Source organism: Panicum virgatum, chromosome 3K (assembly GCF_016808335.1).
Source record: "Panicum virgatum strain AP13 chromosome 3K, P.virgatum_v5, whole genome shotgun sequence".
NCBI classification, from domain to species: Eukaryota; Viridiplantae; Streptophyta; class Magnoliopsida; order Poales; family Poaceae; genus Panicum; species Panicum virgatum.
In genome coordinates this window covers 6,363,245-6,383,656 of record NC_053138.1, presented here as the reverse complement: position 1 = coordinate 6,383,656, position 20,412 = coordinate 6,363,245, and the positions used below count along the sequence as shown (strand labels likewise).

Here is a 20,412-nt window from a genome sequence, read left to right as displayed (position 1 = left end):
GCAGCCGGCCGTATTGTTGTTGATTGGAACGGCCGACTGAATCCATCAACATCCAATAAAACATTTAATTGGATTCTCATTCCTCTCCGCCCCCTAACACATTTAATTGGATTCTCATTCCTCTCCGCCCCCTAACGCCACCCACGCCTCCCCCCTCCGCTTGCCCCTTCCTTGGCAGATCCGCCTATGCCGCCCTCAAGGGCCCGTGCCCCACCACATCTGCGCTGCCGCAAGCCCTCACCCCCGCCGCCGACCATCGTCGCGATGACACCGCAGCTCCTCGCCTCCGTCGTCGAGGCTGTCGGCGGGGAGGACCGCATCGCCGGCCTCCCCGAGGAGCTCCTCGCACTCGTCTTCGGCATGCTCGGCTCCGGCAACTGCAAGCACTGCTCCCTCATCTGCTGACGCTGGCTCGCCATCAAGGCCGCCTCCCGCCTCCGCCTCATGCTCGACGCCCGGGTGCCACTCCTTTGACGACGAAGCACTCCCCGCGCTCCTCCACTAGTGCGGCTCGACGGCCTCCCTGCCACTCCGGGTGTTCCCCCTTCTTCCCTTCACCCCCTCTCCCTCCCCTCTCCCCTCCTCAGATCCATCGCTTGCAGCTGCACAGATCCACCGCCTACTGCTGCTCAGATCCACCCATTGCTCTCCTCCCTAGCTAGCTCGAGGACCACCTCCGCATCCTCCTCCCCCTCATCCGGGTGCCTCGCCCCCCACAGCTACTTCGAGCCCTATGCCCCGTGGTAGGAGGCGGCGGGACAGCAGCCACACGAGCAGGCATTGGGGTTGGTGTACGACGCGGCGAGCGGGACGACGGCCGTGATTTGTGAGCTCTGTTCCACTGCGCGTAGGCAAACCAGTGTAGGTGCGTGATGCATGGAGGCAGCTTCTCAAGCACCGTGGTGAAGGCCCACTCACTCCCCTTCGGCCACAGATGCAGAACCTGCAGATGGGCGAGGGGAGCTTCTTCGTGAGTGCCTTCCCTTTGTTCGTTCTGCATACTAGTAGTTGTTATCTCATCTCCTCACAATTTCAATGCAAGCTTTTCATCTTACAGCATGCTAGTATTACCCTTTGGCTAGAAACACAGAGCCTGTAGATGTATTGATTTACTATTTTATTTCCTAATCAACAGGACAAAGGGTGTATGTTGCTCGATTGATCGAGCTGTAGATGGTATTTGTAGATGTTATGCATACTGCACGTGTGTTAGCTTTAATAATGATAGTATCTAGGTGTAGCTTATAACTTATTTCTGTTTTTCATTTTCCTGTCATGTTTGCCATAGTTTGGTGGAGCTTTGTGTCCTTCAACATTTTCTAAGCAGGAGCCAGGGAGGGTGACATGTGTCAAGTGATTATGAGCACGAGCTTGAATTTGCATGGTATACTTCTAGATGCTCCGGGTGTTTTTGATCCTTTTTGTATTTCAACTATGAATGCTTATTACATAAAAGTATGCTAGGTGCTAGCTATAGTTTGATAATCCAGCTATAGTTGCTAGATTCAGTATACGGAAAATCATTCCTAGTTGCTAGATGTTTTAGCTTTGATTGGTCAATCAATATGCTGCAAGTTTCTCAAATCATTTTCTGTTAAATCCAGAAGCACAAGTGCAGTGTGAAGAGCCTTTTTAAACTGTCCCTAGATGACTGTAAAGGAAAGGGGTTTTCATACATACTACCATTATATATCCCAGTTCCCTAGATCAGGTATTAAATACATGGTTTACTAGGCAATAATATGGTTCTTATTTTATATAATTTTATAATTATAACAAGGCAAAATAATGTATTTTGTTAGGCAAAATTATAGTTACCAGCTAGGCAATAATATGAGAGGGAGTTTGGAAATATTATGGTTCCTGATTATAAATCAATATACTTCATTAGGCAATAAACTACTTCGGAGCCGCCGCCGGCTCCTGCCTCCATCTCGAGGACGGCGCCTCTATGGCCTCGCTAAATCTGAGCCCATCAAGGCTATGGATCCGGGGGCAGTCATCAAAGCTGCACTGGGAAGCCGCAGCAGCGACTTGGAACCATCGCACGACAGTAAGCACAAGCAGCTGTCCAGCAGCGAGCTGCAACCTGCAAGCATAAGCAGAGCTATTTGCAACCGTATTGTACATATAAGCAACATTAAGGTTCTTCACTAACTGATATTTGTTTCTACTCACAGTTGTACTATTTTGTGTTAGCATTTTTTAGGAAACTTATGCTAAATCAACTAGCATTTTGGTAAAAACTCATAAGCATTTTAATTGGGTTAGTAATGTCCTTTTACGATCTCGTATAGGCATTTTAATGTTGGTTCTCAAGAATATTCTACAGAGGCAATTGTGACGGCCCAGGTTTTTAAATGGCCAATTCAGAGTAATTAGCACCAAATCATGCATCATTAAATAGGAAACCTTGAATTAATGCATGTGTATGCATGAATGTTTATGTGTATGTGTGTCTGTGTGCATTTGAAAACAGGAGAGAAAACTTAAATAATTTCTAAAATGATGCAAGTTTGCATATGAAATTGCATTGGCATATCACTAACATCATGATAAATCAAAGCCAAGATGAAGTCAAAGTGAGAAAATGAAATTTTGTACATGAAATGACGAGTTCTTCAAATCAAAGATTTTAAATGTTTAAAATATCTTTAAATTGAAACAAACAGGTTTTAAAAATGAATTTTAAATCATTGCTCAAATGAACTTTTGCCTAAAACCAAAGTTATAGAGTTTTAAATGGCGAACAACTTTTGTGTTCAAAGTTTTTCGAGTTGCTACACAAAAATGGGAGAAAAAGTTGATTTCCGAAAAGTATAGGATATTTTCAAATGCACTCAAGTTTCAAATTTTATTTTTCAAACCATTATTCAAATGAAAAAGTGCCTAAAACGAAAGTTGTAGATCTCGAAATTTTAAGCAAGTTTGGTATTCAAAAGTTTTTTGTTTGAGGCCAAGAAGAAGGATAAAAATTGAGTTTACAAACTGGAGTTTTGAACTTCGTTTTATTTACAAAATTGCCATCACCTCCATCTCTCTCTTTCCCTCTCTTTCCTCTGTTTCTCCCTCCCTCACGCCGTTCGCCGCCGCACGCCGGTGCCGTCGGCCACGCGCCGTGCCCCCGGCCAAACCCGTCCTCGGCGCCCCTGGTTTTGTCGAAACCACCCTCCCTGGCACCTCCCACGCGCGACACGCACCCAGCCTCCTCCTGCACTGCTCGCGCCGTCGCCGCTTCTCGACGTCGATGCCAACACGCGTCGCCTCACCGTTCCATTCCACCACCGCTTAAGCCGTCGTCGAAGCCAAACCGTGTTTCTCCTCTTCGTTTTGCCTCTTCCAGAGCCCGAGCTCCCCTCCTCGCTCCCTCCCTGCGCCCACGAGCGCAGCCCTCCACCATGGCCGCCGCCCCTTAGCAGCTCACCGTGGAGCTCACCTCTGCGGTCCCCTCCTTCCCAAACAGAGAGCACCACCACCTCCTCCGACTCCCACTGGTCCTCCCCGTCCCGACCCCGCTCGCTCTCGACCGCCGAAACGCCGCAGCCGCTGCACAGCGCCGCCGCCGCCCATACCTTCCTATGGACGGCCCAACTCTGGCCTCCCTGACCCCAATCGAGACCACCAGCAGGTTTACCTCGCCGCCCTCTTGCTCCTCCCCCTTTTCCCCCAAGCTGCCGGTGAGCGAATTCGCCAAAATCGAGGTCCCCATCGCCTCCTCTGCTCTCATCTGCGTCAAGGACTTCGTACAACAATAGGAGCAATTCTAGGGGGCTATCTGCACAACCATAGACTCATATGAATAGTGTCGCGAAGGGCCTTTTCAATATTTTAGCTGCAAACTTTGAAAATCCGTAGAAAATAGTAGAAAAATGCTAAAAATGCAAAACCAATTTTGCTAGCTTCATCTTTTTATGCTCTATCTGATAAAATCATGAAATGTGTTGTTTGACAAATTTTTCTGTGCAGTTTTATTTATGCAAGATAAATGCTTTTGTGGTTTGCTAAATGCATAAATAGAGTTAGGAGCATGCTAAAAATATAGGACCAATTGTCTTAGCTTTGTTTTGATATGTAGAACTTAGGAAAAATATTTAACCTGCTGTTTGTTTAATGTTTTTGGGATGTATTGATTTAATCATGCCTAACGCTTGTTTAAGCTCGTTTATTTTGTATCTGAAGGTCTGGTAGTCTAAAAATTATGAAATTTGCGTAGTAACCCCATAATTGCATGTGTAGTTCACTATAAAGTTTTCAGGCCATAAGTTGTATGCATGTTGGTAGATCTTTAATTATTCCACTTGTCTTGCTAAGGCCAAAATAATTGCTTTCTGTTATCACTAAAAATGTTAATAAATTTTTGTGGCATGCTTTATCAAAACCCTATCATGTTGGTAAAATTTGGTTACAAGTTTAAGGCTGCAAGTCATGTTTCTGCTTTTGTATAGTTGCTAGCCATAGCTTTCCTGTTTTAAGTGTTGCTATGCAATTCTTTTCTACAGGTTTAATGTTAGTAACACATGTTGATCTGGTATAAGTTGATCTGGTATAAGTTTTGTTAGCTCTTTTTAAAGACTAGATGCGGGTTACTTTTATATCATTTGGTTCTATGTATCTTGTTAGTTAAATAAATTCTTCTATTTGCTCCTGATTGCCTTATATCTTTGCTTAATTTTCTCTTAAACAAGTGTAGTAATGCTTTTTAAAGAAAATACTTCAGGTTAAAAAAATTGAATGAACTCTCGTGTTGTAGCACCAACCCATTTTTTCCTTTTGAGCTTGATTGCGGTGCTTACTCGATAAATGATTGCCCAGTCATGTCTTTCTTTTTAGTCGCATTGCATCAGGAGCACTCATGCATCGTGTGTCGTTTTTCTTGAGTTCATACATATGCATTGTTGCATTTCATTTAGATACGATAGATGAACCATGTGAAGGATGTGACATTAGAGCCGAGCCAGAAGACGGTGTATGGTGGACACGTCTAGAGGATGGACGGATGGATCCCGATGTGCACGACCGAAGGAAGATGCTCGCTGAGCAGTTATTCTCTAACTAACACTGACCTAGTGTTATTCCCAGGCAAGTCCCGGTGCATCGATCCCAGTATTTTAAATGCTATTCAAATTATGTTCCTATTATGTATCTGTGCATTTACGTTTATAGGAGTTGACTGGAACCTTAGATGCATGATCCTAGGTACCCAGGTATTGGTTACTAGAAGTTAAGTGCGAGTAGATGCCCTGCTAATTAGGACCGGTAAAAGTCGAGTGGTTTCCTGCCGCTCGCGAGATAATAGGTTCTCTACTACATACTGCAGAATATAAGGTCTACGGGCGGGGTCAGGGTACTATGTTTCTGGATAAGACCCCGTCTGTTTAGTGCAGAAAATGCTAAGGCCGCAGTGTGTGGTAGTGGTGGTTAAGCGTTTGAACGTACTAGACACATGCCGAGAATATAGTAATCGGTAAGCTTAAGTACTGGATTGAACCGAGGCAGGAACATACCTCCCCACTGTCTTGACTTTGGTCTCATCTAGGATGATGGGTGCAGAGCCGGGCTCTGTAGTCGAGGGCGGTGGGCCTGTTCCATGAAGCGGGAATTGAAGGGAAAAGTTGCACGTGTGACTCTGGGAGTAACCACGTGATGTGTGTTTAGGTCTGCCTGGCCAGGTTAACAAAATCTATTCGAATCGTTCCGCCGCTCACGGACAATGAGACTGCTTAACCCTTTTGCCACATAGAGTAAGAAGTGGAAGATGATGATGATGATGAATTTGGCTGGTTGGATGATAAAAGATAATTGTTTTCACCATGTATGCTATTGGATAGATGCTCACCTAGAATGGTTAATTGAACTAGAATTTGGAAGATAAAACCTGAAATTAAGGATATACTCTTTACTGTTTTTCGGCAAAACAAACCCCTCAAGCCAAAAGCCGTGCATGTCTAGATTAATGGCTAAGTATACCCTTAGTCGGGTAAGTCTTGCTGAGTATTAGTATACTCAGCCTTGCTTGTGGCTTTGTTTTTCAGGTGGTACATCGGAGGTTACGGTTGACGTCATGTACGGGCTTCATCATGACGTCTGGTTTCGACGCTAGATTTTCGTTTGTTTTTCGTCAAACTTGAACTCTGTTGTACTTTTATAAATTCAAACTCGGTTTGTAATAATAATTCAGTTTCATACTCTGTATAGTAAAATTTGTGGAATGTTGCATTCTCTGGATTGCTTTGTCGATCCTGTTTCAAGTGGTTTAATCGGGATTTTACCCGACAGCATTGCCGAATTACTCCGTTTTAAATGCGTGTTAACCCTAGTTACCGTTTCGGTGATGGTTAGCGCACTTAAGCCAGATTAATTTAGGTGGGACTGCCACATCAATAATATTAGTTCCGGTAGGCAATAATATCAGTTTCCATAAGCAATAATATTGCTCTACTTAGGCTTAACAATACAATTTCACAAGAATTGTGTCTGCGGGTGTTTTATAAACCGTAGCTTTAATTTTGATGTTTCTATTTGGTAGCTTGCTGAGCCTCCTTTACCGTCAACACTAGGGAACACATATATGTGATCCTCATGATGGCGGTCCACCACCGGGGGAGAATGCTGGTACAATTGCACCCTTGAGGACATAGCTGGGGAGGAAAAGAAGCGACTGCTCCCGGAAGGTGCAAATCTTGTGCCTTTTCTTTTTCCCCTCTATAGTATCTGTTAAAAACAACCCAAACTGACTTGATGACTGTTATAGAGATGGAACTTTTGCTATCTCCATGTGTTGTTGACTTCTGTTTTGTATGTTATTGGAGCCATTTGACAGACACCGGGACAAACAGTAGTGTGGTTTAGAAAAGCTCTAGCCGTTGAACCTATCAAGGGCAATCTACGGCTCAGTGGGTGCTCAGCTTGTGGTCATGGTGGAGGTGTGTACAGCTCCCCCATGTGTATGTTGAAGGTAATACATCGTTACGATGAGTCATTTTCTCCATCTTGCTTTCTGACTGCCTGACTATGTTGTCATATGAACCTGTTTATCTAGGGGTCTTATTTTGCTAAATGATATTTTAATCAGTGAGCTAGGCAACCTAGTGCATTATCTAGGCAATTCTTCTGATTTCATGTATGCTACTCAATGCATTTATCTAGGCAATTATACTAATCTTAAAAAAAAAAGTTCAAGCAATGTTTGTTTACTGAAGTATTCAGCCTTGGTGATGTTTTACTCCTGATACTAACTGCACTTGCTACTCTTTCACTAATTTGTGTTCCTTTCCTCCTTTTAGTCCTCCAAAAGTGTGTTCATAAGTTGGTTGATGTACTTTTCTTTTCTACCTGCAAGTTTCTTCAACAGATCAACACTATAACATGCTCTACATCTGTAAGGCTGCTAACATTTTTTTTTGTATATCCAGAGTTTAATTAGAGTTTTCAATTTTTGATCCATAGTGAAATAAAGACTTTCCTTTTTTATTACAGATTTGGTGTTTGGTGATCAGAAAGTTCATCAGATCATCATCGGCAGCAGTTTAGTTGCACCTCAACCTAGCTTGATTTTATTCATGTGTAACTTGATATTAGTTGTAGTACATCCAATCTTTTTGTTTGGTGGTAGTTTTAATCATCGGCTGTAATCAGCAGTACAACAGTTGAGGCAATCATGATTTGTATGTGGTTGTAGTTTTGAAACTATGTGAATATTTGAAATTTAGATGAGGTGAAACTTTGTAAATGTTCAAATTTGCTTTCAGATTTTCATAATTTTGCTTATGAGATTTCAAAAGTTGCTTTTGTCATTGCAAATTTTTAAACATCTAGAAGCAAGCAAATTAGGAGAGGGACGGTGCCACAGTGGTACATGTCTGATTTTTTGGTGAAAACATTAATCATGACTGGTGCCAACTATTTTTTTTCCTGATCTAGCAGTTCTTTGCCAAATAAGAAAATCTAGTAACCCGCTTATCTAAAAAGGGACGGGTCGTAAGGCTGGCCTAAATTACGGCCGGCCGTACGTTAGCCAACCCCTTTAATTAATCTTTCAAAAAAAAATCTAGCTAACGTACGGCCGGCCGTAAATTAGGCCGACCATACGGCCGACACCAATTGGGAAAGCAAATCCCACGCTATAAGTGACTATTGTTTGATAACTTTGTGAGCATTTTGAATTCTGTCGGGTACCACGATCAGGGACACCCTAATCGGGGTACTAAGATCACTCTAAAACGCAGACACATGATTAAGGCAAGTGGGCCCACGAAGGCCCACGGCCTCCTTCCGATCTGGAAGAAAGGAAAGAACTCAAAGAAGCCCAGCATACGGCCTATTCGCCCCCTTCTCGGGCCCACGGAACCATCTCCGCCTCGCTCGAGGGCTCCCATCGGGACCCTCGACTACGCCCCGCATCTCCGCCTCGCTCGAGGGTAGCGAATCAACCCTCGAGCAGGCAAACCTTCTCCGCCTCGCTCGAGGGCAACGAACCCCCCTCGGGCAGGTAACTCATCTCCGCCTCGCTCGAGGCCACCCCTCGGCATAAGGGACAAAGGGCCCTGCCGCTCACCCGCCCGTCGTACGGAGGCTTTAAGTGCCAACCACTCCTCCATAGTGCTCAGGACAGACGGCGTCAGACCGCCATTCCCCACAGTGGCTGTGACCGGAGTCTCATCCGCCAACAATGGTCACTGTTTCGCCATCCCGGGCACTGCAGCGATACTGTGGAACCTGCGACGCGGGACAGAGCGTGCTCGGCACTGCTCCCCGTAATATTCTGCCAACTCCGGCCGTCCGGACTCCACCTCATCACGCGCATGGCCCCGGACCCATCTCCCGCTTGGAAAGGGGTCCGACGACGCCATGTGCCCCTCCAAGAGGGACGCACAGCACACGCAGCTGGAGTCCCGGGCCTCCCCCTCGAGGGGTCCGGGACCTCCACGTGTCTCCCGGACCTCCTGATGTGCACGCCACCACTCCGTCCTGGGGGGTCCGAGACCGCCGCGTGCCCTGCCACCGCTGGAGCACGCAGGGCCCTGACCTGCAGGACCCACGGAACGCCATGTCTGGAGGACTGAACATCCTATAGCAACGACCACGCCGCCTGCTGGGGTTGACAAGATGCTGGCGCGATCTCCGCAAGACCATGGGCGACATCAGGACGACCGCCACGCCTGACGCCATGCCCCACAGTGTACTTTCTACAGTGTTCAACCACTGCACCCCCACGATTTGAGGGAAGATGACGACTTGCACGTTCCCCTATTCATGTACGTCGCCCCTCCTTGTGACTATAAAAGGGGGAGGCAGGCTTCCATTAAGGGGGGACGTTCTGGACATCAGCAACCACAGTGATCCGCATTCACGATCATCGCACACATCTCAACCAACTCCCTTTCTAGCAGAGACTTGGGAGCTTCCCTCCCTCTCTCGCCTTGCTTGTACCCCCTACTACAAGCACTCCGGGTGCAAGATAATACAGTGCCCTCGCACACCCCTTTACTGGACGTACGGCCCCGCGGCCGAAACCAGGATAAACCGTGCGTTACTGTGTTGCCTCTTGCATCAATATCTGGGACGAGGAAACACGCAGCATTTACTAGTTGGGATCCGGACCCCCGGGTCGGAACCCCGACAGTTGGCGCGCCAGGTAGGGGGCACTGCGTGACATTTTCTCTTTTGTTCCCATTTGATCTCCAGGGATGGCGGGTAGATCCAACCCACCCCATGGGCATCTCGGATCCGCTCCCAGCAGGATTCGTGATCTGGTTCGGGAGTCTCAAGTTCAGAGCAACCGGCAATGGTTACCTCATGCAGCTCCTCTCGCCCAGACGCAACCCCGTCCCTCCGACTTCACCAGCCCAGCGCGACAGGCGCTCGGGCCACCGTTCGCGACAAGCACGCGCGTAGCGGCGCCGTGCGGCACGCCACAGCTCCCCCGCGTGGGTTGAGGTTGGCCTGTCGCAGCTCAGCATCGCGCCCGACGGGGCCACCGCTTCGACATCACGTGCCTCGGCGTCGCCTGCGCCGGCACCATCAACTGCTGTAGTACCAGTGCCTCCCAGGGGGGGCTCGACCTCGCCATCGCCCTTCCCCTTCGGGATGTGCAATACCGCGACATATGCTTCTTCGATCAGTTCTAACTTCACCGAGTATGAGGATCTGCCGGGTCATCATCTTCTGTCGATCCGCAACCTCATCGCATTGTCCCCTGACGAATCCTACCCCGAAACGGCGAGCTCAATCGCCGACGACGTCAACTTCTTCATGAACAACTTCACGGCCGAGGAGGCCGAGGACTACTCCGGGGTCCGCAACCCTGACGCATTCCGCTCGTTCCAGCTTGCGACGGCTTATTGCCTCACCTGCTCTGAGGACTCCAGTGAGGGGGAGTACAATCCCACTCGGGAGTGCTTCATGGCTGATCTTGCGGATGAGCAAAACGACAACGCCCTGGGAGACGACGGGGACGGTGGGGCGGACGCACAGGCGAACCAATCGGTGGTGCCGCCTGCGACCCCTTCTTCTTCGTCAAGCTCAGTGGCGCGGCAAGCACAGCTTGCACAGCTCAAAGAGTTCCAAGCCAAGCTCGACGAGCAACGTCGGCAGACCCAGGAGCTACGCACCGCGCTCGAGCAGCAGCGCTCCGCACGTGGTGCACATGCCCAGGCGGCGGCGCGCGTTGCCCGGGAGTGCATCCTGGCCGACGATAACGTTGACAAACCTCCGGAACTGAAGACGGCCGGCGAGAAACTCGTCGCTGCGGCCTACCTACTCCAAGCCATGCCCGAGCCATCGACGCCTTCGGGATGCAACCTGCGCCGCGAGGCACAGGCACTCATCGAGCAAGCTGCCGTGCAGCAAGCCGAGAGTTCTACGTCTCGTATGCGCTCGAAAGCCCCGGAGCAGCCCGGTGGGACTGCACGTCAGGACCACGAGGCTTCTGTGCATGCTCCACCAGCAGGGAAGGGCAAGGCAGCCGTAGCGCCCGGTGCGAAGGCACCCTCGGTGCACGACCGCATCGGAAGGCCTCCCGCGAGGGAGCGGCTCCACGACACACGCGGGCATGCTGAAGACGGCGACGCCCGCTACAGCGTCGGCGGCAGGAAGTACACCCCTCGGCGGGGTGGACGCTTTGACCCCGAGCACGACAGGGGTGAGTCACCGGAGCCTCCGGGCACCCGGGTGTTCAGCCGGGAGATCCGAACTACTTCTTTTCCCCTGCGCTTTCGACAACCCACCACCCTCGTCAAGTACTCGGGCGAGACCGATCCAGCAGTCTGGCTCAACGATTACCGCCTAGCGTGCCAGCTAGGTGGTGCGACGGAAGACGCGGTCATCTTCCGCAACCTTCCTCTTCACCTCGCTGATGCCACACGAACGTGACTCGAGCACTTGCCCGCGGACCAGATCCACAACTGGGCCGACTTAGTCAAGATCTTCGTGGGCAACTTCCAGGGCACTTACATGCGGCCTGGGAACTCCTGGGACCTCAAAGGGTGTCGTCAGAAGCCCAACGAGTCCCTGCGCGACTACGTGCGGCGCTTCTCCAAGCAATGCACCGAGCTCCCCAGCGTCACCCGCGTCGAGGTCATCAACGCCTTCCTCGAGGGTACGACGTGCCGGAACCTGGTGCACGAGCTCGCGAGAAGCCGACCCGCCAACACCAACGAGTTGTTCGACGCTGCCACCAACTACGCCACCGGCGAGGAGGCTGTTGGTGCCATCTTCGACGATAGGCCGAGCAAGCGCAAGGACGATGCGCCCGCGGAGGGCAGCAACATCAAGCCCAATGTCCCCGCCAAGAAACAGAAGCGGGGGAGGAAGGGTAAGAAGTCGGTCCCACCAAACCAGCGCGGATCGGGGCAGGCAGAGGACTCCGAGGAGGCCTTCGCTGCTGCCCTTGACCGTAAAGGACTTCGAGGCCCCCTCGAGGTGGTGGTGGCCTGTTCGACGATATGCTTAAGAAGCCGTGTCCTTACCACAAAGGCTCGGTCAACCACACCCTCGAGCAATGCGAGATGCTCAAGAAATACTACAACCACGTCGCACATCGCGACGAGGACAAGAAAAAGGATGCTGGCGACAAAAGTGGAGATGATGAGTTCCCCCCAGTGGAGAACGCCTTCTTCATCTTTGGAGGATCAACGACGAACATGACCTCCCGGCAGTGCAAGCGTGAGCGCCGGGAAGTTTTTTCCGTCACCAAGGCCACGCCATCCTACCTCGATTGGTCAAAGGATACCATTTCCTTTGGTCGCGAGGACCACCCCGACTACGTCCCGCACCCGGGACGCTATCCGCTCGTTGTCGACCCCGTCATCGGCAACACTCGCTTCTCCAAGGTGCTCATGGATGGAGGCAGCAGCCTAAACATCATGTACGCCACACCTTAGAGCTCATGGGGATCGGATTGGACAAACTTCGCCCCAGCAAGTCGCCATTTCATGGCGTTGCACCGGGAAAGCGCGTCCAACCCCTCGGCCAGATCGATCTGCCTGTCTGCTTCGGCATGGCAGCCAACTTCCGCAAGGAAGTACTCACCTTTGAGGTGGTAGGGTTTCGAGGATCCTATCATGCCATTCTTGGCCGTCCCTACTAGGCCAAGTTCATGGCCATCCCCAACTACACCTACCTCAAGCTGAAGATGCCTACGAGTGCGACGTCGAGTGCGTTGAGAACGCGGAGGCTCAGGTGGAGGACGAGGCCCTCACAGCCACCCTCGACAAAATGGCAAGCGAGGCCTTGGACTCCATGCACCGACACGCAGGCAGCTTCGAGCCCGCCGAGGGTATCAAGAAGGTGCCCCTCGATCCGGATCGTTCAGATGACAAGATGTTGCAGATCAGCGCCACCCTCGATAGCAAATAGGAAGTGGTGCTCGTCGACTTTCTCTGCGCCAACGCAGACATCTTTGCGTGGGGCCCCTCGGACATGCCTAGCATACCGAGGGAGGTCGCCGAGCACTCCCTTGATATCCGACCCAACTCCAAGCCGGTGAAACAGCGTCTGCGATGCTTCGACGAGCTCAAGCGCCGGGCTATCGGCGAGGAGTTGCATAAACTTCTGGCGTCCGGGTTCATCAAGGAGGTATTCCATCCCGAGTGGCTAGCTAATCCTGTATTAGTGAAGAAAAAGAATGGAAACTGGAGGATGTGTGTAGATTACACTAGTTTAAATAAAACATGTCCGAAGGTTCCCTTTCCTTTGCCACGAATTGATCAGATTGTAGACTCTACTGCGGGGTGTGAACTTTAATCCTTTCTTGATGTTTATTCCGGCTATCACCAAATCAAGATGAAAAAGTCCGACCAGCTCGTGACTTCTTTTATCACACCATTCGGCATGTACTGCTACATTACAATGCCCTTTGGCCTCAGAAACGCCGGAGCCACGTATCAGCGTTGTATGCTCCACATTTTCGGAGACCATCTCGGGCGGAACGTAGAGGCATATGTTGACGATATCGTTGTAAAATCCAGGAAGGCGGACGACCTGGTTGTCGATCTCAGGATTGCATTCGATTGCCTACGGGCCAAAGGGGTAAAACTCAACCCCGAGAAGTGCATGTTCAGGGTGCCTCGAGGCATGCTCTTGGGCTTTATTGTCTCCCAGCGGGGCATCGAACCCAACCCTGACAAAGTCTCGGCCATCACACGGATGGGACCGATCCGAGACCTAAAGGGGGTACAAAGGGTCATGGGATGCCTAGCGTCCCTTAGCCAGTTCATCTCGCGTCTCGGCGAGAAAGGCTAACCCCTGTATCGACTCTTGAGGAAAACCGAGTGCTTCACGTGGACCCCCGAACCCAAGAAGCCCTCGACAGCCTGAAGGCATCGCTCACTCACGCTCCCATTCTTACACCACCCACGAACAACGAGCCCCTCTTTCTGTACGTAGCTGCAACGACCCAAGTGGTCAGCGCGGTGATCGTGGTCGAAAGACAAGAGGAGGACCATGCTCTGCCCGTCCAACGGCCGGTGTATTACATCAGCGAAGTATTGTCTAAAACTAAGACACGCTATCCGCAGATTCAGAAGCTGCTCTACGCAGTGGTTTTGGCTCTACGCAAGCTGCGCCACTACTTCGAGGCCCATCCCGTCACCGTGGTCTCGTCTTTCCCTTTGGGAGAGATAGTCCGCTACCGGGAAGCCGAGGGTAGAATTGCCAAATGGTCTGTGGAGCTGATGGGAGAAACTCTCACCTACGCCCCCCGTAAAGCGATCAAGTCCCAAATCTTGGCTGATTTCGTGGCTGAGTGGACGGACACTCAGCTACCCCCACCGCAAATCCAGGCCGAATGTTGGACCATGTACTTCGACGGGTCGGTGATGAAAACCGGCGCCGGTGTCGGCCTCCTTTTCATCTCACCCTTTGGAGAACACATGCGGTACATGATACGCTTGCACTTCCCTGCGTCAAATAATATGGCAGAGTACGAGGCCCTCCTCAGTGGCCTTCGCATCGCCATCGAGCTCGGCGTCAAACTCCTCGACGTGCGCGGTGACTCTCAACTCGTCATCGATCAAGTGATGAAGAAGTCTAGTTGCCACGACCTGAAGATGGAGGCATACTACAATGCAGTGCGCCGCCTCGAAGACAAGTTCGACGGCCTAGAACTCAATCATGTCCCGCGCAAGTACAACGAGGATGCCGACGAACTAGCCAATATTGCGTCGGGGCGGACCACCGTCCCCCCGAACAACTTCGCTCGCGACATCATCAAGCCCTCCGTCGAATTCAAGGATCCGGCAGAGCCGGGACCCTCGAACGTCAGGCCCTCCGACGGGAATCCCCCGGCGGACGAGGCCAAGTCCATGGACATTGACTTCGGGACCACCTCTGCAGACGAGGCCGAAGCAATGGAAGTTGACGAGGCCCCCACCTCACGAGATTGGCGCGTCTAGTACCTTGACTGGATGATTCGAGGGGTTCTACCCTCGAACCGCGCTCAGGCACGGTGCCTCGTTAGGCGGGCCAAGTCCTTCGTCCTGATCGACAGCGAACTGTATAAGCGCAGTCTCTCGGGTGTCTTGCAGCGATGCATCCCCATCCCCGAGGGCAAGGAGCTGATCCGCGACATCCACGCTGGCGTCTACGGCCACCATGCTGCGCCACATACCCTCATGGAAAACGCGTTTCGGCAAGGTTTTTACTAGCCCACCGCGGTCGCCGATGCCACCGACGTCGTGCGGACCTGCGAAGGTTGCCAATTTTACGCTCGAAAAACACACCTCCCCGCGCACGTTCTGCAGACCATCCCCATTACATGGCCTTTCGCTGTGTGGGGGCTGGACCTCGTCGGTCCGCTACAGAAGGCGCCCGGGGGCTTCACCCACTTGCTGGTGGCGGTCGACAAATTCTCCAAAATGGATCGAGGCTTGACCCATCGGCAAAATCAAATCCGAGCAAGCGGTTCTATTCTTCACCGATATCGTCTTCAGGTTCGGGGTCCTGAACTCGATCATCACCGACAATGGCACCTAGTGCACAGGCAAGAAGTTCTTGGCATTCTGCGACAGTTTCCACATACGTGTAGACTGGTCGGCTGTGGCGCACCCACAGACGAACGGGCAAGTGGAGCGTGCCAATGGCATGATCATCCAAGGACTGAAGCCATGAATCTTCAACAAATTGAACAAATTTGGCAGGAGGTGGCTCACGGAGCTACCCTCGGTCATTTGGAGCCTGAGGACGACACCAAGCAGAGCCACAGGCTTTACCCCATTCTTCCTCGTCTATGGCGCCGAGGTCATACTCCCCACGGACTTGGAGTACGGGTCGCCAAGGCTCAAGGCATACCAAGAGTAGCATAACTAGCAAGCCCGCGAGGACTCGCTGGATCAAGTGGACGAGGCTCGAGATGTGGCGCTCCTACACTCTGCGTGCTACCAGCAGTCTCTACGAAGGTATCAAGAGCAGAGAGTCCGGCGCCGAGACCTCAACAATGGGGACTTGGTGCTGAGGCTTCGATAGGACAGCAGGGGCCGCCACAAGCTCTCACCGCCATGGGAAGGACCGTACATAATCGCCGAGGAGCTCAAACCCGGCACGTACAAACTGGCGAACGAAAAAGGCGAAGTCCTCTCCAACGCTTGGAACATACAACAGCTACGTCGCTTCTATCCTTAGAATTCCGAGCTATTTGTACATCGTTTGTACTCGCATTTTCGATTTCCCAAAATAATAAAGAAGTACGGTTTACTTATTTATTTTTGGGAACCTTCCGGACCCTCGAGGGCTCGGATGCGCATGAACACTGAGGTACACTCGGCTTTACCCTCGGCAAAGCCAAGCCTCCCTCGGGGGCTACTATGGGGGGAACCCCCGAACGTCCCCAAATATCACCAATGTTTTTCGAAATATTTCCGTCTCGACCCTAAGCTTCTCGTATACTTGGAAAAAAACAGATGCGAGGCGTAATCAACTACGGTACGGGGCCGACCGAGTCGTGGGGCCGCCTACGCCTCCGTGATACGGCACCCCCTCACCACCCCACGCCTACGTTGCTTATGAACGCGAAGCCTCTCGCAGATGTTTATCTGAGTCGCATACGAGAACACGGAAATAAAGTAAAGAAAACATAGGCTCGAACGCACAATGCATCGATGGGCCACACAATCGATTCAACGAAATGAATTTCTTATACTCATATCATATGATTACAAAGTGTGATTACAACAAACACTAATCTATTACATGGGCTTCGAGGCCCAGATTTCCTACAGGCTACCATCCCCCCTTGCGGGTCTTCAGTGGCGTCGAGTTCAGAAATGGGAGGGATGTCGGCTTCGAGCTTCTCGGCGATGATTGTGGCGAACTCCTCCGCGGCTGCGTCGGCTTTGTCCGTGATGACCGACGCGGCGTCCGCATCAGCGTCATCGGGAATGACGTACCCTGACGACACCCTCTGGAGATCCATGAGATAGTTTGTCGAGGCCACGGCGAGGGCCCGCAAGACACCGAGGCGGAAGGTACTCTTGGCGTGTTCGGCAATCCGACCGCATAGTGCTCGCAGGCGGCTAATCACCGAACTGCCTGAGACGGCACCCTCCCCCTCGAGCTCTTGGCACATGCTCACGGCGGTCTGCTCTAGTTCAGCAAATTCCGCCTGTGCCGCTGTGAGCGCGGTGTGAACTGCTTCCTTCGCCGCGGACTCATCCGCCACCTTCTGCCTCAGCTCTGAGCAAAGGAAATCAATGTAAGCTACGAAAAGAAAATAAACCAACGAAAATTCGAAGGTACTTACCCATGATGCTCTTCTGCGCTTCCTTCCTCTGGACTCGGGCGGCCTCTTCGAGCGAGGACAAGGAGGTTTCCTTCTCCTTAAGGGCGGCCCCCACGTTTTGGAGGGCCACCTCCTTCTCCTCGAGGGCCTCGCCCTTTTCTCGGAGGGTACCGGTGAGCGTAACAACAGCCACCTCCTTGTGGAGGAGCTCAGTCTGCTGCTGCTGCTCGAGCGATGTCTTGAGGTGCCGTAACTCGGCGCTCCATGCCTCGGCTTCCCGAGCCTTCTCTTCGAGCGCTGTCCGAAGGCGTTGCAGGTCGGCAGCCTGCGCTTCGGCCTCCCAAGCCTTCTGCTCCGCTGCGGCCCTCTAGACATCCCGCTCACCGGTAACCCGCGCCAGATCCTCCTCCAGCACCTGCTGACGTGCTCCCAGATCCGCCATTTTCGTGTTGGCTTCGATGTTCTTGAGCACCAGCTCAGCGTTGTGCTGCCCGAGCTGGCTCATCTGGGAGTACATCCGGGTCATCTCTGTGCTCTTTTCGCGCAAGATTTCCCTCAGCCGCTGCAAGTAGGAGTGCATGGGTAAAAGCACGTTAAAGCCAAATCGAATCCATGTAATTTTCAGGCGAAAGTATTTACCTGGCCGACCTGGTAATCCGTCCCCTGATGGAGCTGGAAGGCACGGTCGAGGGCTTGTAGGATCTCGCGGTCGACGTCGAGCTGCGCGTTCCAGGCCTCCTCCTCCTCTTGCTCTTTGCGGAGAAACTCCGAGGGGAGCCCGGACGGGACGATTGCCCCGAGATGGGCCCCTCGGACGTCCCCGCCTCGAGCACATTCGCGTTAGCCGATGCGAACTCGGTGATGTGCGCGGCGGCACTTGCCGCAGCAGCAGGGTCGATGTCCATCGAATCCCCGTATTCCTCGCTGCTGTCCAGCAGCTCCACCACCGCCACCATGCTCCCTTGCGCCGTGGGCACCGGCAACCACCGCGGCGATACCCTCGTCCCGGGCCTTGGTGGGCTCCGAGACAGGGGCTTCGTCCACCACCAGCAACCCAAGCGCCATCTCCTCCTCCGTGAGAGTCTCCACCTCCACACGGTCGGCGGGGTGCTCCTGCGCACCCCCGCCACTTTCTCCTTCTGTAACCGGCCGGGCGGCGCTAGCCGCGTCGCCCTGACCGGCCTCAACTTCAATGACTGCCCGGGCGGCGCCATCCGCGCCGCCCCGGCCGGTCTCCTCGGCGTTGTCAGCCTGAGCGGCTGCTTCAGCACCGCTCTGGCCGATGTCGCCCTCCTCCTACTGAGCTCGAGCTTGTTGGGCCGCCTGGGCCCCTCGAGCCATCGCCTCCCGCAGCTTTGCGGCCTCCGCCATGAGGTCCGCGGCAGGCAGGGGCTGCGGCGCCGTGTGCGGCATACTGCGTGCCCCGGTCTTCAGGGCCTTAGTCGGGGCGAGCTGCACCGCATCCTTGGCGATGGCCCCAGGGCTAGAAATCGAGGAACAAAGATTGAGGACAACGGGATCGAGAAAATCGACCAAACACACAACAGAGATGAAGTCTAAGACACATACCCGGATCGAGCACTCATGCTCCGCTTCCTAGTGGCGCTTCTTCGGGCCCGCGGCACCGCGCCGCCCCTCGAAGACTGCCCCGAGGGCGCCCCCCTCGTGTTGGCCTGGTGCCTCGAGGCTGCCAGCACGGACGACTCCGCGCCCGCCGCAGACTCGTCACCACGGATCAGCACCTGGGGCGCGGGCGTCTCCTCACCCGCCGCCGGAGGGGACGACTCCCGCTCCGCCCCCTCGAGGGACAGATCCGCCGATGAGTCCGCCACGACCCTTGTCTCTTCCGGCGTAGTTGGTGCCCCCTCGTCGTCATCCCACCAATAGGTCAGTGGGAAACTCGCGCCCGCCGCCACCCCGTCGTCCCCCAGGATATGGCCCTCGGCATCCGAGGCGTCCTCCTCATCCTCGTCCGTGGACTCGGGTGTGGCAGGCCACGGCTTCCCCTCCGAGCGTGCGATCTTGCACGCCTTGTCGTGCTTCGCCTTCCTCTTTCTCTTCCTCTCGGCCTTCGCCTCCGCCGCATCCTTCCGCCTCTTCAACTTTTCTGCGTGCAGGCGGTTGATTTGGCGTTCTTCCGAGACCGGAGGCCTCGAGGAGTGGCACTTTAACCCCTGCAAAGTACAACCGAGACAGAGTCAGGGGCGTGGAAAGGGGCTGCACAAGACATAACGAATTCGGAATCAAACTCACCAGTGAAATGTACCCCGCCTCGGGGCGCATCTTGATCCTCCAAAGATCCTCGGGTGCCCTCCGGGCGGCGGTGGTGCGGGAAAGCAGCTCAAACGCCATCCTCGAGCCCTCAACCTGGCTCCCGGGGGTGAGCTTGAATATCGGCAGGGCCCTCTCCATGAGAGGGATCACCCTCTGCCGATGAAAGTTTGCGATGACGGCCACCGCCGTCAACCCCTTCTTCGCCAGATGCGCCAGCGCGTCGGTGAGGACTCCGAGCTTGGCTTGTTGCGCTGGGGGCGACACCCCCCAGTCCCACTTCGGTGGTCGCTCCCGGAGCACCCTGATGGTGAACCCCGGGAGTGCACCGCTGAAGTTCCGAAGGTAGAACCTCCCTCGACTCCACCCAGCATTGTTCGTCGTTATCTTACTGGGGATGTAGAGGTTCTTCCGGTACGGGCGCACGTGCAACGTTAGGCCACCGGCGCGCGCGAACTGCTTCGGCTGGCCCCGCGCGTTCTCGACGAAGAGTTCGCCGTGGAACAAGTGGATCCATAGATCCCAGTGGGCTTCGATGCCGAGGTACCCCTCGCAGACGGCGACGAAGACCGCCGCCTACGAGATGGAGTTGGGGCTGAAGTTATGCAACTCCGCTCCGTAGTACTCGCACAAAGCCCGCATGAATCTGCCGACGGGGACGCTGAAGCCTCGCTCGTGAAGGCGCACGAAGCTCACAACATAGCCCTGCGGAGGCTTCGGCTCGGTCTCCTCCGGCCGTGGGGAAATCCATGCCGGCGCCCCCGAGTCGGGGTTCCGCGGCAGCAGCCGGTCGGCGACCAACTGCTCCAGAACCGCCACGGTGGCAGAGGATTTCCCCCACGGCAAGGGCTCCTGGATATCCGACATCTCTTCGATTCGAGGGGGGATGTGGGAGCGAAGGCTCCGGGATGGCTAAGGTGCTCTCTCTC

General features: G+C 53.2%; 2 long non-coding RNA genes across 3 annotated transcripts; both read left to right on the top strand.

Moving 5' to 3' along the window:
- The first annotated feature begins 27 nt into the window (after positions 1-27).
- Positions 28-2,368, top strand: LOC120697108. Of its 2 annotated transcripts, XR_005684368.1 has the most exons (3): positions 28-970; positions 1,289-1,384; positions 1,892-2,368. It is a non-coding gene; the product is annotated as an uncharacterized LOC120697108 (long non-coding RNA). The 2 variants fall into 2 exon arrangements; XR_005684367.1 differs by having other exon boundaries at positions 28-1,384.
- A 3,985-nt stretch (positions 2,369-6,353) lies between these two features.
- LOC120697105 lies at positions 6,354-7,475 on the top strand. The gene is made up of 3 exons (XR_005684365.1): positions 6,354-6,671; positions 6,821-6,955; positions 7,284-7,475. It is a non-coding gene; the product is annotated as an uncharacterized LOC120697105 (long non-coding RNA).
- Positions 7,476-20,412: the final 12,937 nt, after the last annotated feature.